Source organism: Equus caballus, chromosome 1 (genome assembly GCF_041296265.1).
Source record: "Equus caballus isolate H_3958 breed thoroughbred chromosome 1, TB-T2T, whole genome shotgun sequence".
NCBI lineage: Eukaryota > Metazoa > Chordata > Mammalia > Perissodactyla > Equidae > Equus > Equus caballus.
Window position 1 is genome coordinate 66,943,431 of NC_091684.1, and position 22,761 is coordinate 66,966,191.

The 22,761-nt window shown below is 49.7% G+C and overlaps 1 long non-coding RNA gene across 1 annotated transcript in view; it reads right to left on the reverse strand.

The window, feature by feature from the left end:
* Positions 1-4,501: 4,501 nt before the first annotated feature.
* The window catches only part of LOC102150514 (uncharacterized), a 126,358-nt gene continuing 108,098 nt past the window's right edge, over positions 4,502-22,761 (reverse strand). Inside the window, exons 3-4 of the long non-coding RNA XR_001378867.3 lie at positions 9,171-9,296; positions 4,502-7,868 (exon numbers count right to left, since the gene is read on the reverse strand). This is a non-coding gene — a long non-coding RNA (uncharacterized lncRNA). The remainder of the gene's footprint in view (positions 7,869-9,170; positions 9,297-22,761) is intronic.

The window sequence follows — 22,761 nt, forward strand, 5'->3', positions numbered from 1 at the left end:
GAAATCTGAGTCCCATGATTCCACAACCCAAATTCTTGTGATATTCTTGATAATCTTAGGTTAGTTATACTAGTGTCACCCCTATTTTACAGTTAGAAAGTTGAGGCTCAGAGATTAGAGGAAATTTGCTCAAAGTGGACCACTTTGCCAGTGGTTTGAGACCCAAATTCAAGTCTTTGAACTCCTGACTCAGGACAGGGGCACCTTCTGGTGTCCTGGGGCAGGAACAGTGGTTGCATGTGGGAAGAGCTGGGGAGTTGACATCGGTGGGGACCAAACATGCAGAGAGGCAGGGAGGGTGAAGAAGGCAGACCCTGGTTTACTAAAAGACCACTGACCAATGTGCCAGATCATCTTCCCCAGGAGGCAGAGCCTTGAGTGACAGTGGATAGCCCCAATCTGATCAAGTTAGCATGCATGGGTTACCACAGAGGCCGCCATGGAACCCAAGTCCCCCAAACCTCAGGTGTGAAATCGCCGGCCCCTCCAGCTGTCCATCCGCCCAGGTACTCACACTCTTTCTGCCCATCAGACAGATTTATTAGGAGCAGCAGTGGGGGCCCACGGGAGCCCAGTCGCAGCACCCCCATCAATCCCAGCACAGGGGCGGGCAGGGGACAGAATATATGTAAGGTCATTTGGAGACGGAAAAAATCATTCATAGCACTCCCGAAATAGCCGATCTCCGTTCTGCAGCAATTGCCACCTTCTTGGCCCTAAATCAAATTCTGCTGCGAGAAGCAAACTCAATCTTCTCTCTCCCAAGTTTTGCTTTTTATGAGATCAGCAATAAATTGGGGTGTGGACAGAGAAAAGGCACCAAAGGTCGCCAGAATCGGGACATGTCTGTGTGGCCTGGACCAAGTAGAGAGGTGAGGAGAGGAGGGAAGAGAGCACCAGGGTTGAAACGGGGCTGATGGGGACAGGAGCATCCAATGGCCCAGTGGTCTGTGTGCTGAGTTAGTACCAAATGAATGAATGAAATGACAAGGACATGCTTCCTGCCTTGGTGAATCTTGGATCAGGTTAAAGAAGAAGGTCTCTGCCCGCCCCGTTAAATGCACAGTGAGAGCTGTAATCCTGGCCTGCGGCTTGTGATTATCACAGCCCAGGGGGCAGCTAACCCCTTCAGGGTGTCAGAGACGCTCCCTGAGATGCAGAGATATTCAAGCTCCCTGCGCTCCGTAAATGTGGGTGTTTCTCTGGCCTCCACCTTTGGGCTCTTCTCTTTTCACTCTACATCAGGATTCTCAACCTGGGCCATACTGACATTTGAGGCTGGATTAGTCTTTGCTGTGGGGCTTTCGTGTGTATGGTAGGATGTGTAGCAGCATCCCTGGCCCCTACCCACTAGGTGCCAGTAGCACCCACCAGTCCTGACCATCAAAAATGTCTCTAGACTTTGCCAAATGACCCCTGGGAAGCAAAATTGCTCCCAATTAAGGCTCACTGCATCCATGCTCTCCTGGGGTCTAAAACACTCGTAGACAGCCCATCTCCCTCTCCAGCCCCAGGCCTCCCTGCTAAGCTCCCTGCTCATCCCACAGGGCCATCTGCCTGCCAGACATTGCTCCCTAGATGGCTGCTCAAATGGAGTAAGTCTCATAACTGGAGGCACAATTGTCCACCAGGCCACCCCACCAACCCCCTGACCACGTGCCACCTGCCCTCCCTACCTGATCCTTTTCCTCCTCTCCTAGTGGATGGACCCTGGGTCTAAGCAACTGTTGTTCTAATAGAAAGCTAGTCATCTCCACTCCCCTCTACTAACATCCTAGACCAAATCAGACATCAAGACCAGTGGGCTCTACCCCTGGACTGCTCTCAAAACTGGTCGTGCTCCCCAGTGTCCCTGTCACAGGCTTGGTGGGGGCCCGCTTCCCACTACCTCCCCACCTCTACACGTGCCCACTTCCAGTCCACCACCCAGGCCTTCACCCAGGGAACTTTCTAAAGCACAAATGTGGTCAGGTCTGTTGTGTGTCAGTGAAATGTCTGTGGCTCCTCAATGTCTCAGAGTTAAATCCAAACCCTAGGGACCCACAGAAACAGTTGTAGCCCTCCATCCTGAGGATGCACACATGCACTCACGCACACACACATGTGCACAAGCACACACACACATCACGTGGCCTACCTTCTAGCTGTGATGATACTGATAATACTCATAACAGCTAACATTTGCTAAGAACCTTTGGCACACTGGGCACTTTTCTTACCATTTTAGACAGTTCTTTATATAAACCTATTTAAATAATACCCCTATCGGCAAATACCTCTATCATTCTCATTTTAGCAAGAAGGAAACTGAGGTACAGAGAGGCTGTGACAGGAAGTGAGGGACATAACCAGCTCGTTCAGCCACTGTGCAACACTGTTTCTCACCCCTGGATGTGCAAGGGCCTAGTCTAACCAGAATGTTCTTCCCATCCAGCCCTCTTCCCCTGGAATATCCTTCCTCCTCTCAGACTTGCTGTAGCTCAAGTCCTCCCACCAGAGAAGCCTTCAGGCAGGGCCAGGGCCCCTTCTCCAGAGGCTGAGGTCCCCGCTGAATGAGTGCCTAGAGCTGGGCCCGGGCAACGTGAGCAGGTCTGACCTGCCCTGCACACAGGCTGGGCCCAAAGAAGGTGCCCCTGCTCTTGCAGACCCCAGGCTCTCTTCCACTGCTCCATGGAGACCAGCCCTTCTCAGTCTAGGGCACCTCCCACTGGACTGTGAGCTGGCACATTCAGGGTGGGCTTCTCAATGAGCTGGTCAATCCAGCTTCCACACCTATTTCTCATTTCTTTTTTAACTCAAATTAGCCAGTTTCGTTCTGTTGTTTGCAACAAAGAACCATGACAAACACACTCTTCTCCTTGCTTGTGTTTGCAAGTCTCTCTTCTCTCTCTTCTAGAAGTTGCCATCCTCTTTTCTCTTCTTTCGCAGATACTTCCAAGTCCAACTCAAAAGCCATCCACCTCCAGGACGCCTTCGCTGGCCATACAGTATCTTTGGCAGTGAGTTGCATCTCTGCCATTTCTTGCCTGTGTAACCTGAAGCAAAATGCATGCAGGTGTCTCATCTGAAAAATGTCAGTAACAATAATAAGCATCTCCTAGGGCTTTGGTAGGAATAAAATGATATTATATAGAAAAATGTACCTATTGATAATTTGTCCACCATATGATGAGAGTTCAATAGATGTTTACATAAAAAATCTTAAAATAATTAAGCAATACACATAAAGATGGTAGAACGTGGCCATATGACATGAGCAAATGAAATAGATTTCCGTGCAAAAGATATCACTTACTGAAATATTGGTAGTTTAGTAAAATAATCAATAAATGAATGAATAAAAGATAAGAAGCTTCTCTGATTTCCAGGAAACTAAGGCACTTGTCAGCAAGTGCTGACAGCATGCTGAGCCCACACTGTCCTCCTTGGCACCTTTCTGTCATCCACCCCAGGTGAGCTTATGTGGGCAGGTGTTTAGGTAAGTATTTTATTAAACGAGAATTGTGATACAGCTGGCCTCGTCTGAAGCAGGTACTCTCGGCCAAGGCTGGGGCCCTGCGGAAGACAGCACAGCCCTTTGAGGGCACAGGCTGGACGGAGCCTTTCACTGTAAGGGAAAATTGTCCTGGCTGTGTGCTTGTTGGGATGGGATTCAGCCACTGTGGGTTCAAGTCCCCTGATGGCTTTCCCTTTGCTAAGTAACTGCAGGCAAGACTCTTCCCCTCTCTGGGCTGCAGCGAGTTACCTAATCTATAACATGAAGGGTTGGCCTAGATGATTTGAAAATCCTTTCCAGCAATAACATCCTGAGGTCAAATCACCAGCCTGATGTTTATTTCCAGATATTAGTGTGTGTGTGTGCGCGCACGCATGTGCATGTGTGCACACACATATGTGGTGTGGATGCATGCGTGTATGTGTGCACACGTGTGTGCATGTATGTGTGTGTGTGTGTGTGTGTGTGTGCATGCTCAGGCACATGTCTGCATGTTTTCAGTGTCCTTGAACTTGATTGATAATGCCTCACATGAGGTGCCAATGATAAACACAGACCGTGGAGATTTCTCTTCCGGCATCCACTGCCTTCAGAGCACATAAAGGTTCTGGGACAAGCGTGACACCTCTAACTTGCGTATATATGCAAGCTGGCAAGCTTTGAGCCCAGAAGGTCTTTTTTTTCCTGGCAGCTATGTTAAATGTGTCCACATAATTGTGTGACGAATATTGTATACAGCTTTGCTTAACAAAACTCAGCCATCTCATTTACCCAGGAAAGCTGATGTGCCACCTGATAAACAAGGCTATGAAACAAACTTTTTTTTCCGAATAATTATATTCTGGTGGCTGCATGGACAGACCAGCAGAAAATCAAATTATTTTTATACAGCACAAAGAAAGGTCAAGTTAAATGCACGTGAGTAGCCACTAGAATTACAGGGGAGTCCTTCTGGGAAGGGAGCCTCTTTGATTCTATGTAAATAACAGAATAATTTGAAAATTCATTATTCTCCCCATCACAGTGTATTTTTAGTTTAGCTGGTCCTTTATCACTATTCGGAGCTTCATTAAATATAGATTTTAAAAGAGGCTATCACAAGAGCCTTCTAAATATTCTAAATACTTTTTTCTCTATCATTCTCCCCCTAAGTCTACATTCTACCCACACCCGCAGTAACTGACCTAAAAAATAAATACATAAAATGGTGTCACTCCCTTTCTCAAAAATCACCACTAACTTCTATCAGTTGGAGTCCAAATTCCCTAGTGTCTTTCCAGGCTCCTCAGATTCTCTGACTCCCCCTCCTTTTCCTGGCAGCCTCAGCTGCAGCTGCGCTCCCAGGGTGCAATTGGCTCCCCCTTAGTCACGTGGAACCTCTCACCAGGCCCCCAACACTACCAGGTTCTTTCTCTCACACCTTTCTCTCAGGCCTTTGTTCATGCTGTCTCCTCTACTGGCCTGGCCTTTCCAAGCCCTTTATTCACCCAGGAAGCTCCTACCCCTCTTTAAGGCCCAGCTCAAACGTTTGTTCTTCTGGCAAGCCTTTCCCAAACGTCCTCAGTCACTTGGTCAACAAATATTTGTTGTGGGTCTCCAGTCCCTGGTGTTAATGAGACAGAAATCAATAGTGAGGGCAACACCTGGACATACACTGAGAGGTCATCTGGAAACCAGAAGATGTTACCAACGAAGCAAAACAGGAGTCCCTGACTTAGCTGACCCCGCGAGCAGCGCCAGGTACACGGCAGGCTTTCCCAAGTGTTGTTGGAATGAAGGGGTGCTCCTAGGGTGGACAAGTAACCATGGGAAGCCATGGGACCCTCCCAGGAGCTAGTGAAAACAGCTTCGGGTGAATCCCATGTGTTGCCACTGGGAATGTCACCCCAACTTGGGCAGCTGGTCAGGCTGCTGGTGCTACCAAGGCCCAGGGGAGGACGGGACCCTGGACTGAAGCTGAGCCAGGTCAGGAGCTGACCAAGCAGGTGGAAGCAAAGAGCGAGTGCTCATGGGTGGCTGATGGAGGTGTGCTGAGCCTCCCCCTCGGGAAAGAAGGGGGACCCCGGCAGTGGCAGGGGGAACAGCAGGGCCACCAGTCCACAGTATCCTAAATAACCAGCGAATGGCTGCTGAACTTGAAGCTCCATGTGAGCAGAGGCTCCTCCACCTGGTTCCACATGGCTCACTGGCAGCTCTAGGACGCTGCCTGGCATGCAGCGAGCACTCAGCACACACCTGCCGAACGAGTGAGTGAGCTCGTGAGTAAACGAGCAAACAAACAAATGAAGCAGGGACCACTGTGCAAGAACTCCCAGGGTGTCGAAGCATCAGCGTTTTGCTTTTGGAGCCTCCCTCAATTTCCCGTTAAAAGAGAAGGTTCCCAGGGCTTGTTTCCGAGGACAAGGAGACGGGCGACAGACAAGAAGGGGAAATGGAACCACCCGAAGAAACAAACCAGGAGTCGACTTCTATTTTCTCTTCTTAGGCCAATCAAAGAAAAAGGAAGGGCCTCTCAGGGTGCCTCGAAGGCCCTCAGAAGTTGAGTGCCAGCCTCGCACCCAGGGGGCCCTGGATAAAGGAGTGTTGAATGCTCTCAATGCGGTCTTCTTCTCTGCAGTTGTTTTAAGAGCATGACCTCTCTCCCTACCCCAACTCCCCCCAGGTCACCCTGCATCTGTCTTACTGTGACCCCACTAGCAAGCTTCTGGCTGAGCTGGGTGCCTTGGCTTGTGAAATGCTTCCCCTAGTAGGAAAATATCACTTTTAGAGAGAAAGAAATCTATAAAATATAGCCATGACCTAAAGCCCTGCCTGGACTCTCTGAAGAAGCCCAGAAAGCTCCATTTCCTAGCACTGGGGAATTTCATTCCTCTTTCCCATCCAAGGACGGTGGAGACGTCCTGCAGGGAAAAGGGCACACCAGTCAGGGGAAGGATGGATCCTGGACCCCAACGAGGGTTCAGGCAAAGATGAGGGATGAATTAAGACCAGGCCAGACCCCAGACCCTGGGAGAAACTCAGGTCCATCCCTCCTGCCAAGCAAAGAGAGACCCACGGTGGTCACATGATCTGCAGGGAGTCCATGGCACAAGGAGGGAGGAGTCCGGGAGAAGATGAGAAAGGTGGTGGGACTAAGTTAAGAAGGATTGAGACACGGGGCTGAGAAGTCAACAGGCACTGAGGAGCCATGGAAGCCTCAGGAACAGAGGAAGTGCCAACCCAAGGTCAGCCAGAACGCAGGGGAGAGACAGGAGCAGAAGAGCAGTAGGAGGCATTGCGACCATGGGGTGGAGATTAAGCTCGAGGCAAGAGAACCAAGACCCTCCCCAGCTGAGTGTCAAGGATTCCAGCGGACCGCCAACAGACATGAGACTCCATCATGTGTTTGGAGAGGAATCAAGAAGCAGCCCTTTTAGATCCTCGCCTTATCTTAGGAAAAACTTGTCCACAGAGAGCAAGCAAGCAAAGTCGGGGAGCCAAAGGAGGCATTTGCTTTGGATGCAGACAGCCTGGGGTTGGAGCGTCGCTGGAGTCCAGTCAACACTCTGTGTAGGTGAGGACAGGGTTGGTCCGAAGTGCCCGTGTCAAGTGTAACAAAATGCCCATGGCAGAGCTTTACAAGTGTTTGTTGAATGAAGTATCTTCTCTGCGTCTCCAAGTCTTGGTCCCCTCTCCTGTAAGATCCTTTACTTTGGGATATTTGTAATGTACTTGGAACATGATAGAAACTCCACAAATGGTTTCGTTATTAATTATCCTTCATGGGTAAAGAAAGTGATCAGTAGAATTCAAACTGTGAGAGAGAATTAACACTTGACAGAATATCTGGGCCACAGAGTTATGTAATTTTTATAGCACTTTAATTTCCAAAACTTGTTCATGCCGATAACTTCTGGTGGGTCCCGACCACCTGTGGTTAGTATTGAGATTGCCCCTGGTAGAGGAGTTAATAGCTGGCCTGGAGTCACATGGCAGGTCAGTCAGTGGTGTGCCAGGTGCCCTGTCTTCCAGCCCAGGACCGGTCCAGGCCTTTACCACAGGACTCCTGGCAGAGAGCTCAAAAACAGCAGAGTGATCTGGTGCTGGAGGGGCTTTCTTCTCAGCATACTGGCTCTCTGTGAGGTGAGGGAGCCAGAGGAGGGCAAGGCTGGGAGAGCAGTGAGCAGGTGGGACCCAGGGGCACTGCACGCAGAGCTTGAAAAGATGCATCCATCTTGGCCTTGGTTGATGTTGGTTCCCATTCCTAAGATGGCAAGGTGGCCCTTGGTGACTCTAGGATGCTCCAGGCAATGAGGCTGCATTGGGTGGTCTCTGCAGCCAGTCCGGGATTTAGGGTGGGGGTGGGGAGACGATACATCCCTCCAGGGTGTGTCTGGCATAAGATAAAGAGGGATGGCACAGTTCAATCAGGTAAGTTGAGGCAGGATTTCTATCTTGAGTCATTACAGCTCACCGCAGCCCTGCAGATTCTGAGCCAAAAGCTATCCAACTAGTTTTAGGCCTGCCTGCTGATGGGGCTGACTTCCTGAGGCCCATCATCCTGTGTGATTTGCCTAGACCCTCCATCTTCAGGGAAGGACCATGGTGCTTAGAGCAGGCCAGCGCTCCAGAGAAGCCACAGCTCATACTACATGAAGCCAAATACCCACAAGCACTCCAGGGAGAGGTGGATGGGTTTGAAGGTCAAACAGCATTGGTCTCTTTCCATATCATACCATAATTCTGCAAGATGTAACCACTGGGGGAAGCTGGGTGAAGGGACCACTCTGTACTATCTTTGCAACTTTCTATGAATCTAAAATTATTTCAAAATGAAAAGGTACAAAACTTGGAGTCATGACATTGGTCTTCAGTATCTGATGCCACTAACCTCATGATCCTTTGACAATTCCACCTAGCTTCTAAGCAAAGACTCTGACCCAGTTAGGACCTTTTCAAGAAGAAACTGTCCCCTCACTTTGCTCCTCCTCGTTCCCACCACCACTGCTCTGAGTCAGATTTGCATTTCATTTCACCTGGACTCTTGACCCCTTCCTACTAGCCCCCTGTCTCCGGTCTCCCTCTACTGTTCCTCCTCTCTATCACCACCAGAGAGACATCTCTAACTCTCAGCTCTGCTTCTAACCTTCCCCCTGGGGGAGGACCCTCAATCCTTTTGGGATGAAGCCAAGCTCCTTAGTAACCTCTTCAAAGCCCATCACATTGTGGTCTCAACCCACATACCTTTCCAGCTTCATGTCCCCACACAGATCCCACCATCACAGAACCCCAGACTCCACACACTAGCTGCAACACACCACCAGACAATCCTCTAAAAGACTACCAATTCATCCAGCCTCTCTTCCTTTGCCCAAGCTGTTGCATCCAGTGGCCGACTCTTCCCTAACCATCTCGCTCCATCTATCCTCCACTTCCTCAATACTTAGCTTCAATTCCTTTACTACCTCAACCCCACCCAGTGGAAGCACACCTTCCTCAGGGTTCCCATGACTCCAAGGGGTGGGCGCCTAAGAGAGGCACAAACTGACCCCTGTCCCCCAACTGGTGTGGCACACAGTTGGTTGGGTCCTCGCTAGAGGGAGTGCCCTAGGGACCAGGACCAGCCCTGGTTCATCTTTGCCCCCTGGGTGTTCTTGCCCATTAGAGATGCTGGATGAATATTTCTGAAATGTACCTGTTGTTGAGGGAGACATTCTTCAGTGCAGAGAATCAGCATTTGGGTGCCAGAAGAAATGTGCAGTTGTTTTGAAAAGAAGTAAAAATTACTGACCTTCAAAGCAAATTTGAGCCGAGGGTGTGCCTGAAACAAAACACAAAAGGGAGGTGGGAGCAGGGTGGGGACAGGAAGATCTTCCAGCTTTGGTGGTGTACCCAGAAGAACATCTTCCAGAGCCAAGAGGAGGTAGAGTTCAGGAGAGGTGGGAGCAAAGCCTCCTTCCCTCCTCCTTGTGATCTTCCACGATCCTGCTGGGTATTTAACCACCTTTCTCTCTGGATGTGGGTAGGGACTGGCTTCCTCTCAGCACGTTCCCCTGCAAAGGGTGCCCTGGGCCCCTGGAGGAAGGCAGACTGTGAGCAGGCCTCCATCAAGCCAGGCCAGCAAAATGGTGCGCGGCTGGCCAGCCGCATTGATCCTCGGCTGGTGGGAGGTGGGCCAGCTGGGTCGGGCCTGCTGTGCTCAGCAGGTATCTCATCTGCTCTCTCTTTGGCTGCACAGCCTTGAGAGTCTGTTTGCAATTACAGCCTGTTTTGATTATTAGGTCAGAATATTCGTCTCTGTGGGCTTATGATAAAAGACCCAAGCAAGACGGCATTTCTCATTTCAGACTAAGTCTCCCTCTCTTTCTGTGGGTGTGTTTTCCTTGTTTAACCAATTTATTCAGTTCCTGACTCCAGGAGGGTGGTGGCTGCAAGAGGCACCCCAGAGGCTGTGAATGCAGTGGCCCCCGTACAGTGGGAGTGGGAGGCCTTGGCGGCTCCCTTGGAGCCCCACCCAGTGAGGAAGCCAGAGTTGGGCGGGCTTTTGATTCATCCAGAAGGCAGCTGGCTGCTGAAAGCAGAGGCTGGTGTTGGGAAAATCTCCTAAAAGCCCAGGCCTGGGAGGAAGCTTGAGTGTCAACTGTCCAACCTTCAGCACACGCTTTGTTCCTTCTCCACATCCCCACCAAGTAGTTAGGCAATTTCTGTTCCCATTCCTCCAGGGATGGGGAACTCACTACCTCCTTGGGCCACCTGTTCATTGGACATCAACTCTAGAAAGGGGAATGCATCCTTTCTTATAATAACAGTGAATCCTTGGCCTCTAAGTCTTCACTGGGCCAAATATCCCTGTTTCTTCAACACACTGAGTTTGTTATGGATTTGAGTCACATGACCATCCTGAGTAAAGGCAATGTCCCCCATGTGGTCCGAATACCCAGAGTAAGCAGGACTTTCACCTTCCTTCTTTCACGCATCCTACCCCTTGGCAGGATGTTCATGGAGCCTATGCTTCTTTTTGGCAGACCCAGTTCTAGATCTTCTGAAGGAGAAAGTGCCCTCACTGTGTAATCACCACCCTTCCTCCCACTGAAGCCCCTTCATCTGTCCTCATAGCTGAGGTCCCTCAAGATGAGTTTGTGGCCCATTTGTCTTCACTCTGTGGCTCTGAAGCCACAGAATAATCTTCAAGACAAAGATGAAAGGGGGCAGAAGAGAGAAAGGGAAGTCACTATGCTCTCAGTCCCAGAGTAGTCAGCATGCTTTCCCACCTCAAGATGCGATTGCCTGATTTCTGGAGCGGGACGAGAGAGACAGAGACAACAGAGAGCTCATGGTCTCCTGCAGAGCCTTGAGGACTTATGACAGTCTTTCTCATCCGTGTCAGTGTCACAACAACTCTGGGAAACAGACACTTGTGTTATTTATATGATGCCGTTTTGTAAAACTGAGGTTCAGAAAGCAGAAGTTACCAAGCTAACAAAGGCTGGCCCTGGGAGAAGAGACACAGATTCTTTGAGTCGAAGCTTGGTGACAGTCAGATGGGCAGGCCCAGAGAGTGCTGAATTTGTTTTAGATGGCATGTTAATATATACAATATCATTTAGCATCCAAACAGGATCTTTGGGACTGAAAGGGGGCACTATTAACATTTACAAAGGACACAGGCACAAACCAAGACCGACCCTGGCAAAGCAGGGTATATGGTCCTCCTGCTCTAGAGATCTCCAGTTCCAGGTCCCCCAAGCCAGCCTCCTCTGCTCTACCATGCTCACCTCAGAGAGCAACCCAGAGGCACCACTTATGCAGCGGCATCTCTGAAAATGACTCAAATTTCCTCCTTACTAGCTCAGACCTTCCTTCTAGGATACTGATTGCTCCATCCAGTTGCCCACTGGACAACTCCTCTTGGATGAACCATGGGCCCTGTGAATTAGCTTCCTCAAATGCAGCCCTGTGCAGGTCCCAGTTGTATGTGGGCATCTGCTCTACCTCACAACATGTACAAAGAACGAAATAAAGACCAGCTCTCAGCACAGACCCACAGCTTTGAGCTCAATCTCACCCCTTAATGCAGACTGCCTAGCAATTCTGGCTGCTCTCATCATCTCTGCCAGACCCCTTGGGTTTGTTCTTCAACTGGAGATGCATGCCCATCCCCCATTTTCTTCTCCTCTTTCAGCCTGATTCTGGGTTTTCATCTCAGTTTTCTTGCCCTTGACTTATCTGAGGAGGTCAAACTCCTGCTCATCTCCTGTCTGACTCAGGTCTTGGTTCACCTTATGCCAGTCCCCACCTCCATCCTGGACTTGATTCCATCATGTTCACCGCACATTCACCGCAAGCCAAACACAAGCACGCCCAAGTAAACCCACATTTCTCCCCAGAACTTAATCCTCCTTCTGGATTCCTGATGTTAGTGAGAGACACCACCAGGTACCCAGTCACCAAGGCAAGTCCTGTTGATCCCCAGAACCACAACCATGTTACAGCGGTCTACACTCCTGTCCCACTTTTCCCTATGAGAATAATCACCGCTGTGTCTAGGTATCACCCACATCATTTTTTGCCATCTCTCCTTTTCTCACTCGCAGTCCCTAGCAGGGGCCTGGCTTGTGATCGACTCTCAGCCGTCATTTGCTGAAACAAAAGGCTGGATGAATAAATGAATATCCCAAAGCCAACAGCGGCTCGATCAGGAAATTTGGCTTCATTCTATCCCAATTGTTCCAAACGATTGGATTGATTTAATAGGAATGCTTCCTAATGCGTGAACAATTATTATTGTTTTAAATTAGCAAGAATAAAATTCCGCCATCTTTCTCCCTGAAGCTACTTCCAGAGATGCTGAGCTATAAATTTGCAGCACCCATGAGGAGCTAGACAATAGCTATAGGAGCTGCAAGGAAATGCTGCAACTGGAAGCATCTCCAATCCATACTTCTCCCTTTAGAGAAGGGGAAGGAGCTAAAGAGCAACAAGGAATTTTTTTTTTCTTTTCATTTTAAAAGGGACTCTTATAACTCTTTCCTGCCCTTCCTTCTAGCTTCACGAGAGAGAGCTGAGGTGGAGCGTGTTTGGCTGACTGAAAGAGGAAAACATGAAGTAAATTTAACTAAGTGAGGTAGCTAGTGGATTTCACGCAAAAGTCGACAGCGTTCTGTAGCCTCATACCCCCCTCACACTGTTTCTTCCCTTCCTTCATGACACCAATGCCCTCTACTCTTCCGACTTCGATTCTGGCTACGACACTAGGTCTAAGGTCCGGGTGACGAGTAATCTGAGGCTTGGTGCCAGCTCCACCCCCACCCACCGTGTAAGCATGTCCTCTCTATGGCCCTCAGTTTCCTCCATCCACCCAAACTCCTGACTGTGAGATTCTCAGCCAATAGTGGCGTTGGTTGGTTTTTCTCCCTCTTGTGAGACCAAGTCATATAGAACCTCCTCTCACTCCTAGGCTCAGCACTTCCTGGGAAGGACAGAGCAAGGCATGAATAGTGGTCCCTCAGCTAGGCTGGTGTCATAATTGCCTGCAGGGGCTCATTTACACACACATTCCAGGACCTCAGGGCAGACCCTGCAAGTGGGACTGTGCAGGTGATTGTGTGGGCAGCCCAGTTTGGAACCATGAAGCACACTGGGATCAGGTTTTGCTACAGCTTGACCATCTGGTCACTGCAGCAGGTGCCATCCACACAGAGCACTGTCATCTGCTCTGGGGGTGACTGAGCACAAGTAATCACTTATCCATCCATCAGACTTTATTGACTCCTTCCCATCGTTCAGGGCGTGAGCCAGAAGACAGTGGTGTAACAAAGATGAAGAAGACATACTCCTCAGTGTGAGGAACAAGGGGCAGACATGGGAACATGGCTGGGCTCCTCGAATGCAGTGTGACAAGTACTAGTGTGGAGGCAGGTCAAGGTGTGAGCACAGAGGAGGGATTTTCAACTGAGTCTGGACAAAGAGATCCCAGATGTGAAGCCATTAGAACTGAGGCTTGGTGGGGGGTAGGGGGGCAGTCTATGGGCTTCCAGATGGAGAAGGAACACCCATTCTTGGCCATGGGTCCAACAGGGACAAAAGGTTAGAAAGCATGGTGAGGCTTTACCTGCCATGCTAAGGAGTTGGAACTTTATAGGCCATGAGGAACCACAGAAGGGCTTTAAGTAGAGATGTGTCCAGCAGGGTGATGTTGGACAAGACACTTAACCTCTGAAGCCTCGCTCTTGTATACTAAGTGGGAATAAAAAGAGCACGCACCTCTCAGAGTGACCGACGGAAAGATCCCGTGGTCAAATGGATGTAAAGGTGCCTGGCACAGCTTCCAGTATATGATTACCCTGGAAATATGGTTATTAAATCTAAATGTGTTCACCAGCTCCCCTCTCTGAGACTCACCAAGCATGCATTGTGTATGTGCCCTCCACCGCAGGCACACACACTCTTTCAAGCCCGGCTCCAGCTTCACCAGGGTCACCCCTGGTGGTGATTTTCCTCTGCGAACATGCCCAGCCCATGGACCTGTCTCAGTGCTGTTCCTCCACCCTGGCCCCCACCACACCCTTCCTCCCTGGCGGTCCTGTTGGAAACTCTCGCTCGGCCTGGGGGAGTCAGCCACATGTGCAAATGGATTTAAATAAGCACGCCAGTGTTGTTTGTGGTTTCATAATTGAGTTCCCTTGGGAATGCAGAGAAGTAGGAGCTGAGATCCCAGAGGTGAGGGGTGGGTGCAGGGGAAGGGAGGGGGACCGCTGGCCGGGGAAGTGTACTGGGGACCAGCCAGTTCTGGTGCACGCCCCAGGCCTCTGTTGAAACCATGTGTGGGAAATGGGGAGAGGCACAGGATTCCCCAAACCAAGGAAGAATCCTTCCAAGGGCAGGTGGGGGACAGCTGGGACCCTGCCATCCTCTTGGCCTCCTCCCCTTCCTCTCCTCCCTGGAGGCTCAGGAGCAAGCCCTGCAAGGCCCCTTCATGCTGGCGTGGTCCCCGCCCCACTGTGAGGAGGGCTTCTGGCTGCCCTGGACCAATCCATGCTGCCTGAATCCTGCTGTCCTGTCACCTGGCTCCCAAACCTCCTGCAGCCTCGGCTGCTGCTCTCCTCCTGCTGCTCAGCTGTGTCAGGCCCACCCTCTTCTGTGGACCAGAAGACCACAAACAGCAGACTACTATGTTGAACAGAATTTTCCTGAACATTGGGAAATTATGGGAAGCAATTACAGCACAGAGCAGAACAGGAAACAACTTAAGATGGATGTTTTGATACTTAGCAGGAGACTAACCCCGGGCCCCTCCCTCAAGTCTAGCCTGTGGTGAGGGGCTTTCTTCCCCACACCAAGAGGTCCCCTCCACCCTCCCTTTTCTCTGCTTCATTCCTCCTTCCTCTTGAGCTTCCAAGGGAGAATTCCCAACTATTGCAGAGAAGAAGGAAGGAGGGAGGCATGGAGAAACGGAGGGAGGGAAGGCGCAGGGGAGTATTACTGGAAGCCCATTATTTCACCAAAATCTTTCCCCTCAAATATGGGAAATAAATAATATCTCCACTTTACAAATGAGGAAGCACAAGGCTCAGAGAGACAAAAGGAATTGCCCAAAGGTCCAGATTTAGGAAATGGTGGAGTCAGCTCACCTTCCACCCACTTATCTGCCCATGCATTCAACAGATAGTTAGTGCCCTACTCAGAAGCAACGGCTGCTGGAGTCCCAGCCCTGAGTCACTTCACAGCCTGGCAGGAGAGGCCTGGGAGTGGGGAGCCTCTGCAGGTGGCCAGCAGGAGCCTGGGCCTGGCGTTTTTACCTCTCCAGCTGGCTCTGGCTGGCCTGACACCTCAGAGAGCAGTGAGCCATGGGCACAGTAAGCTTGGAGAGTTTAACAAATGTTTATAAAACCTTTTCACACGCAGTTAGTGATCCTTATTAGGACCTAAAAAAGTAGTTGCTCATGCCACATCCTAGCTTTAAGGAGCATTTTATTATTACACGCTACTCTACAAATTAATGAGAGAAGCTGTGGCCCATTTGTCAGCAGGGCCAACGCCCAGGCATGCTGGTGGAGTAGGCCTTTGTCCTGGAGCTGACTGGGCCAAATTCCCCCTCCAACTGCCGTCCTTGCCACCCCCAGACACCCACCACTATCGAGCTACCAGCCCACCAGCTGCCACCCCTGAAAGGGCCCACCTGGAGGCTGCTGCGGCCCCAATCCCTGTGTCTCAGGCCTGAGCCAGAGCAGGTCCCAGCTGTCTTCCCTGAGGCTCTGGGGTGAGGTGCTTCCACATCCTAGGGGCGGGGATATGAGAAACACAGATGCCTGGACCTCAGTCCCCAATCTGAATTCTTAACCAGGTGCCCAGCTGGTCTGAAGACCAATATTTGGGAACCACCAGGGCCTGAGATATATGAGCCTCAGATGCCCGCATGCCAATCCAGGCTCTGCCCCAGGCTGTATGGCCATAGGCCATTCTCTTTGGTTTTCCTCTGTGTCCCTATTTGTAAAGTGGGGATGTCACATCTATCTCCAAATGATTTTTGTAAATATGATGTCATCCCATGTGACCAAAGTGCATTTGTCATGACCTTGCCGAGTCACAGACTCACAGCAGTTGGAGCAGGAAACACCAAGGTCAGGGTGGAAACCGTTGGCGGAACTAGACACAGGTAGTGGTTACAAAATATTGTGGATGTATGAAATGCCACTGAATTGGCTAATCTTATGTTACTTGAATTGTACTTCAATACAAAATGGTTAATTTTATGTTCTGTGAATTTTATGTCAATACAAAAAAATAACAATCGAGTTCCTTTCCATCTTAAATGTGACATGCTTACCCAGAGCCCATGGCCGTTCCCTCTGCTTGGTTAGCTCCTGCTCGCGTTTCAGCCTTCATCTTGGAAATCATTTCTTCCAGGGCTCCTTTGCTGGTCCCCCATGGAGGTGCCCCCTAATGCTGTATCCCCCCAGGAGGGAACAGTGTCACAGACTGTTCAGTGTCCACTTGTCAGCAACTCACTAAAAGATAGGCTTTATAGGGATGGGGAGAAGTTCCCAGCCATAGCTGCCCCTCATCTTGCACATAGCAGGCGTTCAGTGTTTACTTGTTGAATGGAAGATCTGACTCTACCCAGCCCTGGTTTTCCAGATGAAGCTGGTGAGGCCCAGAGGAGGGCCAGGCCCTGCTCTTGTCACACAGTTGCTTAGCCAGCAGAGGAGCTGGAGGCCAGCTCCATCCCTGGAGGAGGTCCTTGCCTTCCCCTTCCCCGGCAGCAGCTCCCCCCTGGGCGGGAATCACAGCCCAGACTCAGGAACCTCTCCCTCTCGGCCATTAGCTAATCTAGCCACAGCCAGTGTGCCAGGCCTTCTGTCTGCCCTTCCTGTTTCCCCCGGACACGGTTGTTTACGTTGTCAAGGGCTTATCGCAAACAGGCAGGCAGAGACCAGTGTCCTCAGGAACCTTGTCCCCAGAACCTCCTTCTAACACAGGGTCTTGGCCACTGGGACCTTCAGCTTCCATGTGCTCCTGCTGGAAATTGCTCACACACAGGGCCTCAGTTTCACCACCTCTGATATAACAGACGAACAACCATTTACTCATTTAACACCTCTAATCCAGCGAAGTGGCTAAGAGATGGTCCTCATGATCTGACCATCTGGGTCTGAATCCCAGTTCCGCTCCTCATGGCGGACCCCTGAGCAGGTGATTTCATTAAGGCGTGCCCTGTTTCCTCTCTGTAAAATGGGTATGATTGTAGCACTTACTTTCCAGGTGTGCAGCACTTCACAGTACTTAGAACTGTGCCTGGAGCCCCATGAGCACTTACAGATGCAACCTATGGTTTTCATAAGTCCTTTCCCTGCCCTCGATGAGCTTACATTTGGTTGCCCCTCCCTTACGAAGTGGAGGGTAGTAGCATGTCATGGGTGACCATTGGGTGACCATCAGCCCCTGGCCAGCACTGGTCACCAGAACAGCCAGAATCCATGGAGCACAAGCAGGGAAGGCCTGGATGTGAGCCCCAGCCCTGGCATCTGTTAGTGACTTTGAACTTGGGGGCACCATGAAAACAAAAAAGGAGTTTACAGAGGAAGAGCCAGAGACCCAGAGGAGGCCGAAGCTGCCCTTGTTCACCCAGCTATGCAGAGGTGCCTAGCAGAGCATGGTGGGGAGAATCCAGGCCTGGGGCAGGGGGCAGAGTCCTGGCTCTGTCTAGGTGATCTTCGACCAGTCACTGTCCTTGCTGGGCCTCCGTCTCCCCAGCTATAAAATGGGCACATTAATCCCTACGCTGTCCAACCCTCAGAAGCAGCATGGTAAATGTGAGGGAGGGGCTGTAGGCTGCACCTCCAGGAAGGTAGGCAGGACAAGGCACCTGCTGGTTACCAGATATTATCCCCACTCCAAGGACAGACACCCGAAGTGCTGCATCTCCAGCCATGGCCTCTCCCTGGGACCCCAATGTGCATCACTCAATTGGAAGATCAACTTGGCCGTCTCAAAAGCATTTCAAAATCAGTAGGTCCAAAGCAGAACTCTTCCTTCCCACCCCAACCTCCAAATCTACTCTTCTCCCGGTGAACACCAATCCCACCACGCACCCAGATGCTCAAGGTCATGGACATGCACATTATCCTCAACTGCTATTTCCCTCTCCTCTTACATCCATCCTTTCAGCGAGGCTTATCAACTCTGCCTTGAAAACACAGCCCAAAGCCACGTCCCTCCTCCTCTCTTGCCAACAACCAAGGCCAAGCTGCAGCCATCTTGACCTGGACTGGACAACAGCCTCCTGACGTAGCTCCAGACTCCAGCAAGCAGGCCCTACCTTAATTCAGTTTAAAGTCATTGGATCCCATCGTGTCTCTCTTTGAAGCTTTCTTAAGTCTCCTCGTCTGGTTAGAATAAAACACAAGCCCCTCCCCTGCACCACATGCAATCCAACAACGGCCTCCAGTCCTACAGCTCTCTCTCTGCCCAGCTGCACACACAGGCCTTTTCCTTCCCTTGAAGCAGTCTTCCCCTGGCTATCTCCTTCTCATCCCTGGGATCTCAAGGGAACTGTTTCCTCCTCAGAGAGGCCATCCCCACCACCCCAGTCAGTGGGGGTAAGCCGATCTGTGACTCAAAAAGTCCCCAGCCTCGCTAAGGACTCTGTATGGAGAGTGCTCACCATTGGGCGTTTCCTAATCTGTTTGCTTTGTTGTCTCTGTCACTCCCCACAAAACCAAGGTCAAGAAGCACCCCTGTGGCTCACTGCTGTGTCCTCGCATGAGCACAGAGCCGGGCACAGAGTAGGTGCTTGGTAAATGTTTGCTGACTGAATGAAAGAAGGGATGGGTGGGTGAATGAGGTAGAGCTTCAAAATGTCCATCCTGGGTACAAAGGGTTACCCGGAAAGGGGACTCAAGGTCTTAATGAACAAATGATTCTAACAGAGGCATGCCCCCCGCGAGATCACAGGAACAAACGACTTCATACCGCCCAGTCTCAGCTGTGCCTTTTCTTCTGCCGTGAATGTTCTACTCCCTCTGTACCTGATTGAGAAACTTCTACTTATCTTTCAATGTCTAACTTCTACCGCCCTCTGACAAGCCTTCCCTGACACTCTCCTTCAGCCTGTCAAATCTCTCATTCTTCCTTTGCATTTCTGTAGACCCCATCCCACCTTTAGCCCGGCTCTTGATCTGTACTGTCCTTTTGTCTGTGACTCCTCAAAGGCTAGAGCCGAGCCTGTGCCACATCTGGGTGTCACCACAGAGAACAGCGCTTGGTACAGAATTAGCATTCAGCAAAGGTTTGTCCATCATCCGTGCAGTCACCCAACAAGACCATGCCAGGCTCTGGGGAAATGGTAAGTAAAGATGAGCTCTCTGCTCTCCAGGAGTTTGCTTGCAACCCAAATGGAGAGACAAAGATGGTCAGAAGACAAGCTAATTGCTTTAATGGAGATAAACATAAAAAGTGCAATGGGACCATAAGATTAAGCAAAAATAAATCATTATAAAATGACACACACGGTAGTATATCATTTATGTAGAACTTTAAAACCTGAAAAATCAACCTATGTATGGTTTATGAACACACAAATACATGGTAAAAGAAAAAAATAAAAACATGTATGAGAAGGAGAAACACCATCTCTGGGGAGAAAAGAAGACTGGCAGAATTGTGGAGGTTCACATATGGGGCTTCAACCACATCTATAGGGTTTTGATTCTTAAAAAGAAAAATCTGAAGTACATATGGCATAATATTAAGATAAAGTTGGATGGGTGGTCTGTAATAGTTTTTTATAATATGCTAGTAGAGTCTAAGGTTTGAAAAATTTCAAGAACGTTTTATATTAAAAGCAATGTGATTAAAGAGAAAGCATCCAGTCCGTTGAATGAGTGCTTGATGGGTAGATGGATGGGTGGGTGGATGGATGCATGAGCTGCGGATGGATGAAAGAATGGATGGATGGATGGACAGATGCGTGGGTACATACATGGGTGGTGGGTAGACAGAAGGATGGATAAATGGATGGTTAGTGGGTAGTTGGAGATGGGTAAATGGATGGGTGGATGATGAGTGGATAGGTCAAAACAGTGCTAGAAATATTCAAAGTTTACCCTATTTATTCCACATTTACTGAGTACTTGACTACATGACAAGCCCCATGCTAGTCTCTGACCATGGTGCATACAGGATTCTGACAAGTCATCTCTTCACAGGAGCTCAAAGCTGGGGCCAAGATTCAAGCCCAGTAGGGAGACAACATGCAGTGCTTCAGACAATGTGGTCATGGATGTGTGTCCACTATGCTGAAGGGCCAAAGTGAAAAGAAGGACAAACTCCCATAGGGGCTTCTCCACAGGGGAAGTGGAATTTCTGCTACATCTTTGAGGGATGCATTGTTCTCCCAGAGAAGAAAGGGACCCTGATGTCCCAGGCAGAGGGATACTTGAACTAGGTGGGGAGGAATGAAACCACGGAAAGTCTGGAAGGCAAAGGAAACACAGTGGAAGGGGGAAGAAAAATAAAGCCAGCAAGGGGAATTGAGTCCTGCTGTGAAGGGTCTGGATTGTCATGCTGGTAGGTGGGACTTCATCTATAGGCCAGAGATGCCCAAATATGGCCAATTGTCAGAATTTTCTGATTGGACTGGAAAGGGGTTAAGCCCAGAAATCTGTTTGGATCAAAATCTGCCCTCACCCTCAGCCATGACTGTCCACTCCACCCCACTCTAGTTCATGGAGGGGACAAGAGGTAACTGGCTCATCTGTAGACTGGTCCTTAGGGGCAGGATTGGTAGACATGGCAGGAGCTACCTCCATGAGCCCTACACATGTTCACTTCACATTGAGTTTGATAGCCACCAGGACCTGGGCATGGGTCTGCCAGGGCTCAGCTGGGGAGGGAGGTGGGGAGCCCACGTGCGCGTCTGCACAGTGACCCTGATGAAGCACGTTTTTATCTCACCAAACAATTCTCCAACAAGAATCTTTATTGCTCGGCACAGTCTCCCAGCTAACTAGGAGAGCATTTTTCTAATTACATTTCCCTTGAAATACACCCGGGTTTGAGTTAACACCTCTTCAGTCTGCCAAAACCTAAGTCATTTTAAAATTAGTTCTGGAGGTTTTGCAAAAACCCCACAGGGATGCAACGTTCCTTTCCCACCAAGTTCTGTGCTGAAAACTCTCCCCAGATGCCAAGAGTGATTTTCCTTGGAGACTGTGTGGAGAGCACCCAGGGAAAGGCCCACATCCTGGCCGGCCTGGCTCTCCTCTCACTCAGATCTGTTGAACAGCCCTTGCAATGCTGCAGGATCGATAGAATCATAAATGCATTTTGCCCTAAGCAGTCTGTCTGATACTTTTGAAAAAACATACGGATGGGAGGGAAATGTGATCCATATGCTTTTGAATCATTAACACTTAAATCGTCAAAATAGAGATTTTTTTTTCCTGGAGAAATTTCATAGCCAAGGCGCCTTTAGCGGCTCTTTAATAAACTATTTAAAATTCTGTTGTTCCCCCTAAAACATGCAAGCACATGGCAACATATGAAGCACATGTATGCACATCCCACTAACTCTGAGAGGGCATCGTTGGGAAACACAGCCCGTTTGACCCCATCCGTCTCCAAGACAGGGCAGTTAAAAGGCTCTTGCAGTACCTTTTGAGCAGTAGTGGTCAATGAAATCTGCTGAGTTCAATTATTCAGGCTGAAGAGTTCCATGGAGATTTGGAGCTCATCTGGACAAGCCCCTTAATGGTACAGATGAGAAAGCTGAGACGAAAAGAAGGCTTGGACTCTTGAAGAGTTGGTAGAAGTCATGGAGGAGTATTTCAGGGCAAGAAAACCACAAGACCAAAGTGCTTGCTGCTGTTGTCCCATGTGACTAAATGGTGGGGTGTGAGGTAGGGATACAGCAGGAGACAGAGGCTGGGGACTGGCTGTGAAGCACATTCCTTGGCTCCCCAAAGTCCCAAGCTGTGGGAGAGGGGACCCCTTCTCCATAAAACACAGGTCCGAGCCTAACTCCTGAAGCAAGGGAAGGGATGGTTTAGAAAGACAGGGTGATCAGGTGAAAGATCACTGCAGAAGCTCTTGGGAGAAATGATGGTGGCACAGACTTGACGATACAAAGGAGGGAGCAAACCCAAAAGACCTTTTAGAGAGAAATTTGACAGGATTTGGGACCAAATGAGTATAGCCAGTGAGGGAGAAGTAGCATCAGAATTCTGTCAGTTTCCTGTGGCTGCTATAACAGATTGCCAGAAACTTACGAACTTAAAACACAAAAATTTATTTAAATTTATAGTTTTGAGTCCAGAAGCCCAAAATGCGTATTACAGGGCTAAAATCAAGGTGCCAGCAGGGCTATTTCTTCTGGAGGCTCCAGAAGATAAACCATTCCTCGCCTCTTCCAGCTTCTACTGACTGTCGGCAACCCTTGGCCTACAGCTGCATCACTCTAACCTCTTGTTTCCATTGTCACATCTCCTACTGCTCACTCTGACCCTCCTGCTTCTCTTTTATAAGGACCATTGTAATTTCATCAGCCTTCCTCGGATAATCCAGGATGATCTCCCCAACTCAAATCCTAAATTTAATCACATCTGCAAAAGGATTAGGATGTCAATATCTTGGGGCAGTGGAGAGGCTATATTCAGCCCACTGCAAGAATGAAACCCATATCCTGACTTTGGCAACCAAGTGGTGCTTTCAACCAAGAATGGAGGAAGTTGGTGGAAAAGGTGATAAGCTTGATGTAGGAGATGCCAATTCTAATTAGAAGCTTGGGA